The sequence below is a fragment of the Lissotriton helveticus genome, chromosome 5_1 (assembly GCF_964261635.1).
Source record: "Lissotriton helveticus chromosome 5_1, aLisHel1.1, whole genome shotgun sequence".
Classification (NCBI taxonomy): Eukaryota; Metazoa; Chordata; class Amphibia; order Caudata; family Salamandridae; genus Lissotriton; species Lissotriton helveticus.
In genome coordinates this window covers 787,188,958-787,201,174 of record NC_136065.1, presented here as the reverse complement: position 1 = coordinate 787,201,174, position 12,217 = coordinate 787,188,958, and positions in this window count along the sequence as shown.

Genomic DNA, 12,217 nt, shown 5'->3' with positions numbered 1-12,217 from the left:
AGGCGCCAGGCCCTGATGGGGTCCCAGGAGACCTTTTTAAATACAACATGGATCAGTGGAACCCAATATTGACTAGGGTCCTAGAAGCCTCTTGTGCAGTGGGGTACATTGAATCATGGTCAGATTCAATCCTGGTCCCGATATTTAAAAAAGGAGATCGCCTGAGTCCATCCTGCTACCGTCCCATATCTTTGTTAGACTCTTTGGGTAAAGTAGCGGGACGTATTATCTTTGACCGTCTACAGCAATGAGCAGATGATAACAAGAAATTGTCAGACCTCCAATTTGGGTTCAGGGAGGGTCTGGGCACCACGGAGCAAGCCCTTAATCTGACCCTCTTAATGGGTAGATACGTGAATGAAATGGGGGGAAACTTGTATTTGGCTTACGTAGATTTAACTGTAGTCTTTGACTGCGTGAGCTACTCCAAATTATGGACTATTTTAACAGAGATGGGTGTAGAGCTTTCCTTGGTAAATTTTCTGCGAGAATTGTACTCAAATGCCATGGCTAGGGTGTGGTTCGGCTTAGGAGGGGAACTTACGGCCACCTTCAGAGTGGAGAGGGGGATAAGGCAGGGTTGTGTCCTGGTGCCCTTCATCTTTACACTTTATGCAAATGGCCTGGAACAAGCCATGTTGGAAGGGTGCCAGGACCTACGCTACTCGCAAAAATGCCCAATACCCACCTTACTCTACGCGGACGACGACGTTATTATAGCACAAACCCCCTTAGAATTACAACGTGCTCTCAATAGGTACCATAGTTACATGGCCAATCTAGACTTAAGAATCAACATTAAAAAAACTTTTTGTAATGTCCTTGGGGCCCAGACATAAGAAAACGAGGGACATTTTTATTGAAAAAACTAAGTTGGAGAATACTACCACGTACCCCTACCTAGGAATTTTAATTGATGACAAGTGCTCATGGAGGCAAGCAATAGAGGTCAGAAAATTGCTGTTTATGAGGGCTACAACTGCATTAGTTAATTTCGTGCAGAGGCTAGGTAAAAGGCCACCGGTGGAGATGATCCAAATTTATCGAGCTAAATGTATCACCAAGGTGACTTATGGAGCCGGGGTTGGGGTTATGGAAAGGTGGATGCCCTTCAAAAAGTAGAGAATAGTTTTTTGAGGTTTCTCTTTGTGGTGCCGCGAGGTACTTCGACCTTTAATTGTCATCTGGAATTGGGTCTGTCATATGTCACTGATATAGTGAAATTGCAACCAATTTGTTTGTGGCATCGTATTTGGTCCTCCACCAAAACAGTTTTTAACCAAGGGCTTCTGAATGATTGTCTTTCTCTTGAAAATTCACATAAGATTGGTTGGCTCTTATATGTTAAAACTCTTTTTGTATGACTTGGGTCTGGCAAGGTATTACCATGACCTCTCAGGGATATCAGAGATTTCTAGAAAAAGGCTAAAAAACTATGCTTGACACATTTGGAAGAACTACGATTGGTTATAGAGGCAAACAAAAGTTCATCAACATACCCTATCAATTCAAACCACCTTGGCCATACAGGCTTATTTAACTTTTAATTTGAGTGGTTATGACAGGTTTCTGTTGACACGATTTAGGATGAACATATTCCACCGCTTGGTAACTTTTCCTAAAACAAATGATTGGTCAAAAACGTTATTAGTCTGCCCCTGTGATGAAGTATCTACACATTCATCAATGCATGTGGTCTTGTTTTGCAAATTCTACAAAGAACCAAGGAAGCACTGGGTAATACCGATATAAAAAATACTGGGGTTGCGACAATGTTGCCCAGCTTTCCTTGTGATGCAATTTCTGGCGGTAGAGTGTTTTGCAAAAAATATAGCCCAAAAAGCAACATACACATTTTTTTTTTTTAAAGAAATCGTGATGCCTACAAGGCATGCATTAACTCATTAAGCTTGCTCTAGTAGATCACACTTTGCAAAATCACGGGCTTTGTGACTGCAAAATCAATAGTCACAATGTACAAAAGACATTTTGGAAAAAGTCTTTCCAACTTGCGATATGGGTTTTAGGACTTATTCTTACTCCTCCATATGCAAGGTGTGAAAGGGCTGCTTTCCTCCTATTTGTGAGTTGCAAAGCAATTTATCAATGGTGCGTATCCTTACATGAGGTTGCAAACCATTTGCAGCTGTTCCTCTTTCCATAGAGATGTGTTTAGAATATGGTCACATTCAATAATTATGACCCAGAGCTGGTTTTCTGCTGTCCCTTGCAGGATTCCATCAATTTGTTTGCCGGCAGTGCCAGGGGTCACACAATGCCCCCTGACTCACAAACAATAATGAGGCAGCAATTTTTCTGATCTCATGCAAATGTAATTTTTTACAATTTGACTGATTAGGTTATCAGTTTCATAGAAGAATTAAGCTCGAGTTGGGTGTGCCTTGAGGCCTTTGGAGATCTGGGCTCTCTCTGGTGCTCTCCACCGGCCTCCTGAAGCAGCATTTATCCTTTGGTGTATATGGTCAGTCAGGAGATTGATTCCCCCCTACAACTTGGGGACACTAAAGCGGCAGAGAGTGACCATCTGGACTGGGTGTTGATCTACAAAATGGGCAGGAATAAGTATCAGCTTTATTGGCTGCCCTCCAACATGGTGACCGAGAGGCTGAGTGGAGTGGAGTTGGAACGCTCTGAGCTAGAGATCCTGCTGAGGCTCCCTCATGCAGCTGGACCAGTGACTTGTGAACAGTAAGATTAGCTCTGAAAGGCTCTAAAAACGGCCACAGCCAGGTAGATCATTGTGAGGCCAATGCCAATTAAAAGGATTGTCTTTTGAGATACACCAGCAGTCAAGGTGTATCCCGTCTCCCTCTTTCCATCCCAACACCTATATATCTGACTGGCTAAATTAAAATGCAAGTTTAACATACTAGATTTTAACTTTTTTCTCAGCTGAATGCCATTGCAAGAAAAGGCCAGATAGGGACTTTTAGAGAGGGCAGGAACATATTGACGAAACAGACTGGCGATCTACATTGCACAGTCTTTCTAGCAAAAGTGTTTTAATAATGAGTTAGGTAGGGAGTTATTAAAATACGTTCAGGTACTTGCCATTGACCTACTTATTTTTAAGTTGTCCTTTTCTTTGACTATAGACTCATTATTTCCTCCTGCTGAAAAAGAGCTCTGGGGATGGGGGGCACTGTGTGAAACTGGTTGTTATTATTATGAGATAGGGTCCAACGATGAAGCATGCCACTTTGGTGTGTGAGAGCCCTTGTCCTTTTTAGGACTAGGTCAAAAGGGCTGGAAGTTGAAGACCATGTTGACAACAGTTATTGGGATGGAAACTGAAGCTCAACTAGTGGTGTCACAAAGATTCCTGGCATGTGTGACCGATCAGCGGCGACTGTCAGTGGAGTACCTGGGGAAGCACAACCTAAGTGCACATGGAGGCCTGGTGGTGAGGTGCTCCGCTTGTGGAGGTGGTTGCAAGCACCAAGTCGCCAATGTGATGAAGATTTTTCCATACTGGCCACCAGAGGGTATGGTGGATGAAAGTCTTTCCCACAGCAAAGCAAGCTACCTTGTCTGTTAGGAGTCTTGGACGAGAACAAGTCCTTAAGGTCTGCATGAGTGCAGTTACAAAGAGACTGTGCCCATGCTGCTATTACTGGGCTTGGACTGACCCCGTAAACAGAGTTGGCCATGGTGGAGCTACCGATCTAGATGTGCTCCTCATTTGGCCATGAAATATGGACTGAATGTGCCAATCACCCTTTCATGCAAAAAGGAAGCAAGGGGACTCCCTGCGTGTTGCTTTAGATGAGGTGATTATGGTTTCCTACCTTTTACAGGGATGCAGAGGGACAGCCCTCCTAAATCAGTCAGGGTACAGCTTTCCGGTTGTTGCATACTCTGAGCAAGGTGGACAAATACAACAGGACTAAAGATGTTGTGCACAATTGTGTCAGGGCAACAAGTGTCCTGCCCAGAGCTGGCAAACTGGCTCATTCAAAACGGAAATTGACCCGTTTGTTGCCATTCTTGCACCCGTAGCAGCTACCAGAGAAACCCTGTAACACAAGATGGACACAGTTCTGGTGGACCTGAGCCTATTTATGGATGATAAGAGGAAAATGTTGGAGGGTATAAGTACAGTTCTCAAACAAGCCATAGAAGATATCCTCAATCAAGTGTGAGACATCCACTTAACAGACCCAAATACATGAGAATAGAACTGTATCTGTAAGTTCAACAGGAGGCTGTTGCCTTTCAGCCTTGTGGTGGGGATTTTGGGGAGTTAGATCAAGTGTTTTTTACATGAATCTCTGGTTGTTAGTCTGGGTTATAGATCGGGACATACTGGAATGTGGGCCTCTTCAGGAGAATGTAGGCCTCTAACTGTCCTTTCTGAGATGTCCCAGTGTGCCATGATACTACTTCCCAGAAATGTGTACATTTCTTACATAGAAAATTTTAAGGACGCATAATGTATCTAAGTGGGTCAAGGTTCACTAATACCCTAAAAATAGGAGCTTCACATACATATTTGGAAGAAATGCACCTCACACAGAAGGCAGATCAAGAGACCCAGCATAGCTGGAGTGGGCAATTGGGGAGGCAATTGAATTTCACTAGATACTCTGCCTACAGCCGATGCATTTTAATAGGGGTTCACGCTGGAGTCCTATTTCAAAGCACTAATTCTATAGAAGACACAGAGGGGCAATATTTTGTACTCAGTGCTAGGTTTAATGACAGTGATTCCTCTTTAGTAAATGGATATTTCGATAATGTGGATCTCACAGACAGCTCATTGACAATATATCGGCATGACTGACAGACCGTAAGCACTATTTTTGACCATAGAGGGCACATTTAACAATGCCGCAGATGTAAACTTGGACAGGTTCCACCATCAATCACCTTCAGTTACAGTGTCAAAGACCGCCTGGTCATTGAAGCGTTGGTAGGCCCGCTAAGTACTGATGGACTCCTGGAGGGAATGCCACCTGACTAAAGTATCTATTCCTTCTATTCCAATATGCATGACCTGTTTGTCAGGCTTGATACTCTGCTCTGCATTGCTTGGCTATGTACCACTGTGATTCAGATGGTCAATCTTATTAGCTGGAACATTTTAGGAATACATTCCAAGCTAAAACAGCTAGAGTGGCAGTTGCTGATTAATAATTTTGATGTAGTTCTGCAGGAAACGTGGTCCACCACTCCTGTAATTAGTGATGGCTTCCTCTGTTATTCTACCCTGGCTATTCCACCATGTTCTGGTCGAGGGAAAAGTCTCATTAAAACTTGGTTTCAAATTTCTATGAACATAAAGATCCCTCTCATCCAGATAAATTCTAAAGGGTTTCAGGCGTTTCTTCTGGGTGGCTTGAACACATGTAATTTTTATTTAACTCATTTTTACAATAATGATTTTGCCACTTCGAATAACCCTAATTTTCAAACAATTTTTTTGTTGATTATTTGTTTTCTAGTAAGAACATTGCTAATTTGATAATTTGTACTTTGTTGTGATGTTCCAAAGTACATGCTGACACATTTGATATGAGTATGCTTGCCACTTATACGTTTATTGCAGCTTCCTGGGTCCGTGCAGATCAAAGGGTTGAAGAACTAGGTCATTTTATTGGTCCTATATTTAAATAATGTGCGCGAAAAAAACTTTAGCTTAATTACGACTTTACTGAACTATTTTGGTTGAGGCTGTACCTCTACTATTGATTATATTTTATGTCTGATGGCCTTTATAAATATTTTTTATGCAGTGATATTCTGACGCTAATTTTGGGGACCACAATCTGCTTATTGTGGCATTTTTATCCTCACAATCTCTTGTCAGTAAACGTGCAGAATATATTCATTGTCCAGGTCCACAACACACTAGTCTGAAATTGGCACGGTACCTTTCTCATCCTTGGGTGCTTTTAAAATCATTGATATTTATATGACATTTTAGTAATTTTATGATTTGTCTGCCACTCTCAGCTCTGTTCAATTCTCAGAGCCCTTCACTCATTTCTGTCACTGTGTTAATACTGCCATTTTAAACCCACAAGCAAATTTCTTGTTAGCATATCCATGATGGATTAATGTATCTTGTTATTCTGCCGGCAGGTGCCTGCAAGAGGCCTTGCATAGAAAAAACGTTCTTATTGATGAGTTTGTAGCATGCAGTCAGTACTAGAAACTGAATCTAAAAGCAGAAACGGGAACTCCAAATTCTGAAGATGGAGCGACGTATTGAGGTTTCAAGAAATCGTAACTCAATTTCTTTTTGAAAAACAGTTAATTCCATCAATATCTATTATATCGGTAGTGAGTACTCACCTCAGAGAAACTCAATGGGAAACACATCTCCAGTTGATATACAGATTTAATTATGTTTGTACTTCTGTTCATTATGTCTTGCATAGCTTTGAAGCTGTTTTCAAAGTATGTTTTACAGTTGATGACATTTTATTAGCTATTTGTCAGAGGTCAGCTGGCAATGCGCCAGGGCCAGACAGAATTCACGTGGATCTTTGCAAATGCAATTTGGATCTATGGGTACCTCTTTATATCAATATATTTAATTAATGCCTTGATAATCTACTTTTTGTCTTGGTCATCCTCTATTAAAGTTTCATTTATAGGAAAGAAAATAGATTGGCACTGTGCAGTTACAGCTCAATCTCTCCTATTGAATTTTCAGTAAAGATATTAGGTTGAGTGATTTTCAGTAGAATTTAGGAATTAGTCGGTTCTGATAAAATTTTGAATACCTGCCAATATGGTTTTAGAGATCATTTTAGGAATTATGGAGCAATGACTACATCTACATTTATTATATGGTACGTATACTATTGCCAGACTGTGCTCGTTGCATTTAGCATTTATGGATGTAACTTCTTTGACAGGGTACATTGTTGAAAGCTGTTGCTTCTCTATTATAATTGAGCCTAGATACCCACTAGTACATTTCTTAGATGGTTCGCACAAAACCCGTATGTTAGACCTGGCACTATTGGCGTGGGTCTCCCTTCCATTTTTTGCTGTTGTCAGTTATGTTTTTGCTGGTTTTAGATGCTTTTTGACACTGTGCCACTGCTGTTCTGTGCTCCCGTACAAGTGCTCCCTATGGTAAAATTGATATATGGATTAGTGACTCCACTCCAATCATCCACAAAAACACAATTTTCGATGACGGAAATAGACTCCTTCAACTACAACACCTTTGAATGCCTAACCGTCATAATTAACACTAGCAACAACAAACCTCGAATCTGCCACCTTATCTACCACCCCCAGGCAACACCACCACATTCACTGAACACCTGTCTGACCTGATTGCCCACTGCTCTCTTCGAGATGCAAACAATTTAATTCTGGGCGACCTCAACCTACACTGGAATGAAGAAAACAACCTGCTAATCCAGAACCTGAATGCGCTGCTACACAACAACAACCTTACCCAACACTGCATAGAGGAAACTCACAACAAAGGAGCAATCCTAGATGCCATTATCGCCAAACGCGACACAATCACGATAAACCACACCCTACCCGTGGTTTGGTCAGATCACCACTTAATCCTCTTCCACCTCACTGAACCGACCACTTCCCAACCCCCCACCCAAGACCCTCCCAAATGGACCAGAAACCTCACTCAGATAAACATCAATGTCCTTGAAGAAAGGGTTAACTCTCTCCTCACCTCCTCCGCGGATAAACTATCCACCACTGAACTCACTGTCCATTACAACACAACCTTGACTTCCATTGTAGATCAAGTAGCCCCACTGAAACTAAAAAAAAACCAGAAACATCACAACCAGATCCTGGTTTAACACGGATATTAATAACGAAAGGAGACAACTTAGAGCTGCAGAAAGACTATGGAGGAGCAACCACTCCACAAGCCTAATCGAACAACGCAAAGCAGCCCGAAGTAAGTACAAAAAAGACATCAGCAGTGAGAAATCCTCCTTTTTCTGCTCTGCCCTGGGCAACGCAAAAAATAGATTCAACAAACTATTCAAAATCATCAAGAAACAAACCTCCAAGCCCCTCGAATCCTCAACACAGGCCCACAAAGATCTGTGCGAAAACTTTGCTGTCTTCTTCGAAGAAAAAATAACCAAAATTGAACCCTCACTAGAAATCAATGCCAACCCCGCCTGCAAAAGCTTGCCCCAGTGACAAAAGACAGCACACGCATGCACCCATGAAAACATTGAAGTCCTTTGACCTCATCCTGGAAGACGAGATCTGCAAGCTGATATCCATGGCCAAACCCGCCTCCCACGTCCTTGACCCGATACCCACCCAACTGACCAAAAAATGTAAACTCTCCATAGCCCCTTTCTGGTGCGGAATCATAAACAGCTCCCTGGAAACCGGCATCATACCTGAATGCCTCAAAGTTTGCCAAGTCATGCCACTACTAAAGAAAACAGGCCTTGACTCCAAGGACCTAAATAACTTCAGACCCGCTTCCAATCTCCCCATCCTATCCAAAATCCTCGAAAAATGCATCCTCTTGCAACTGACTCAGCCCATGGACAACATCAACCTTCTGGAACCCCACCAATCGGGGTTCAGAAAAAGCTATAGCAATGAGACGGCGATCCTCCACATCACAGACCATATCCACAAATCCCTTGATACCGATCTATGCTGCCTACTCATTCTCCTTAACCTATCGGCAGCCTTTGACATGGTTGATCACCAACTTCTTATCAAGGCTCTACAAGAGAGTGTAGGTGCTGATGAGGTAGTCCTACGCTGGTTCTCCTCCTTCTTACACAACCGCTCGCAAAGGATAAAAATAAAAAAACTCTACTTCCAACCTACACCCTGACAGCAGAGGCATCCCACAAGGCTCAGTGCTCTCACCACAACTGTTCAACATATACATGGAACCCCTCACCACTATTCTTAAAAATGCCAACATCCCTTTCCACTTTTTTGCGGATGACACCCAGATCTATCTAGAAAACTCCTCCTTAGATGACATCCACAGACTAAATGTCACTCTTAAAGAGACCCAACACTGGCAGTCTCTAAATCACTTAAAACTCAATCAAGACAAAATAGAAATACTCCTCATCTCCAACAAAGAAGAGAACTCTCAAATTGCAGAATCGCTAAATGGGATGGATGCTCTCAACGGGAAGCTCACTCTGGCAAACTCAGTAAAATCACTAGGAATCCCCCTAGACCCAAAGCTCAACATGGCCAAACACATCAAAAACTCCGCCAAGAGTGCCTTACTCAATCTGAAGCTACTCAACAAAACTAAACCATTCGACCCTACCAAAGATCTCAAACAAGCCACACAAGCACTGATACTATCCAGACTTGACGATGGGAATGCAACTCTCACTGGTACAACAAAATCCCACCCAGCTCCCCTCAAAACTACACTCAATGCAGCAGCCATAATGGTCACTGGAATAAAGAAATACAATCACCTTTCACCAGCACTCAGAGAACTAAAGTGGCTCCCAGCCGAACTACGTGTCAGTTTCAGAACTACTTGCCTCACACACAAAACCCTACCACAGGAAAACCCGTCTACCTGGTCGTGAAACTAATGAGGGCTGATCAGACTAGAAACCTCAGGAGCTCTAATACCCTACTTCTCATCCCTATGAAAATACGCAAGCAAAAAAACGCTGCACAATCCTTTGCTGGAAGCACGCCCAAAATCTGGAACTCAATCCCAGCAGATATTAGAACTATTGCGTCCTTCATGAAATTCAAAAAACACTTAAAAGTTCTAGTCCTCAACTGCTCCCTCCCTAAGGGATAACAACCGCCTCAACGCAAATCTCTACTCATCGTTGCTCCCTGACATTATACCACAAAGACCTACCTGCTCCCTGACCACCTCCTGATCCCCCCTAAGGGCTCATCCCAAATCAAAGTGCACTAATCGAGGTTATCTCAGGTCACATGTACTACATCAATACTGCACAGCAAACTTGGACTTCCCTATCCTATGTCAACAACTCTGCTCTCTATTCTACTCCAGTTCCTCCGCCTCACCCTTAAATGTTCACCCCAAGACAAAGTGCTCCAATCCAGGTTACCTCAGGACTCACAGACTACCTCAATACTGTACAATGCTCTTGGACCTCCGAACCTACATATATTACGCTGCTCTACCCTATGACTATTGCAAAAAACTGCTGTGGTTCAACTCAAGACACCATGCACTAATTGAGACGAATCTCAGGACTCACCTACTACCTCATTACTGCACAGCACAAATATGTATTGCAAGATAACAGACTCCATTATATGACTCTTGCGAAAATCTGCAGTAAAGCAGTCCTATGCCCCTGGGTCCGGCCAGCGCTATATAAAACTCCTTAAATAAATAAATAAACAAAATGATTGCTGGTTTGGTTTACTTGTCAGACCCTAGTACAGTGCACTGCATGTGCCCAGGGCTTGGAAATCAAATGCTGCTGGTGGGCTTGCAGCATTGATTGTGCCACCCACAGAAGCAGCTTGTAAAGTGGGTCTCAGGTCCGCCATTGCAGAGCCTATGTGCAGTCTGGTACTGCCATGTTGACTGGGCAAGTGCACCCACTTGCCAGTCCCCAAAACCTTCCCTTTTATACATATTAGTCACCCCAATGGTAGGCCCAAGGGCAGGGTGCATTGTAGGTAAAAGGTAGGACATGCCCTGATGTGGGTGGCATGTCATAATAGTGAATTACAGCCATTTTGGTTTTTCACTATTGCAAGGCTACCTGTTCCCCATTGGTCAGAATGGGCAGTTTGATTATAACATCTTATAATCATAACTGACTCAGGGAACTAGGTAGAAATTCGAGTTTAGTATGCCTGAACTCAGAATGATAAAATACATAATTTAGTGAAGTTGTTTTTAACATTCTGAGTTTGAAAATATCTCTTTTAGAAAGTAGGTATTTTCTTGCCTGACTATCCAAGCCTGCCTCTGCTAGGTTGTGTATTTCTTGTCTGGAGTTTGAGTGACGGGCTGGGGGATTCCAGGAGACAGGGTGAGTCAGCACAGGGCTGAATAGAGTGATCTACATGCAGAAGAGAGGGAGGAGCTGTACCTGGGACCTGAATAGGGCTGTGCCTTTCCTCCACAATGCCGGCTCAACCTCCTGTGGTGTGTATGATGTCCCTGGCCAACACTGTCAAAGGAAGAGAAGGAGTCCTGTAAACAAAGAGCTCCGGGACTGACCAGAAATGGTTTGGTTTAGGTACAGACACACTCTGCCTTCAGAGACAAAGGATTTTGGTGTATAAAAGAGGGGACCCAGACCCCATAACTTCAGATCACTTCTGGGAATCAAGACAAACCTTTGCTGAGGAGAAGAAACAGGAAGCTGAAGGAAGAGCCTTCCCCTGTGCTGTAAGTTTGGGGGTTGGCCTGCAGTGGTTGCTTCATTGCCAACAAAAATAGAAAAGGACTGAGTGTGCTTTCTATCAACTTCAAGAAGAATCTACAAGGGCTTGAACTAGATCTTGCCTCCTGCTTGAAGTCTCAGGGATACAAGACTTCGCCAACCAGCTGCCCCCTGAATTCCTTTGCTGGGAATTGAAGTGCCTGCTGTTGTGCTGGGCCTTCTGAGAGACTGCTTGTCGCTGAGAGCTGTAAACCCGAACCAACGATAAGAAGCGCGTCGCCGCCTCAGCAGCTGTCGTCGCATCGCCGAAGAAGCGAGCCGCCGCTGTCATCATTGCATCGCCAAAGCGCTGCACATCACCGGAGAAGCGTGCTGCTGCTGCCACAGAGGTCGCTGTCGCATCACCGGAGAAGCGCATCGCAGGGACTGTCATGGCTCCAAAGATCATCGAGTCACCGCATGGCGGTCGGGCGTGGACGCATCGCATCAACGTTCTCGCATCGTAACCAAGACGCCAATTTTTCTCATCGCACCGGAGAAGAGTACCGCATCGAGGTGCCATATTGTCGCATGCACCGGAGAGCAGTGAGAAACCGATGCATCACCTCCCCACACAGTAAGGAAGTGAGCATCAACTTCCCTGAGCAGAAGTAAGGAACCGACACATCCACCTCCCTGCGTGTAAGGAGCCGACGCATCACCTTCCCTGCGACCTTTTTGTTTTCTTTGCGTTACGCGTTCAAGGTACATTGAGAGTAAAGTGTCGAATGTACAACTTGAGAGAACTGAGCTATTATAACATTTTAGAGTCTATTTTTGAGTACAGTATTGTGGATTTTTGTCGTTTGGTCTTT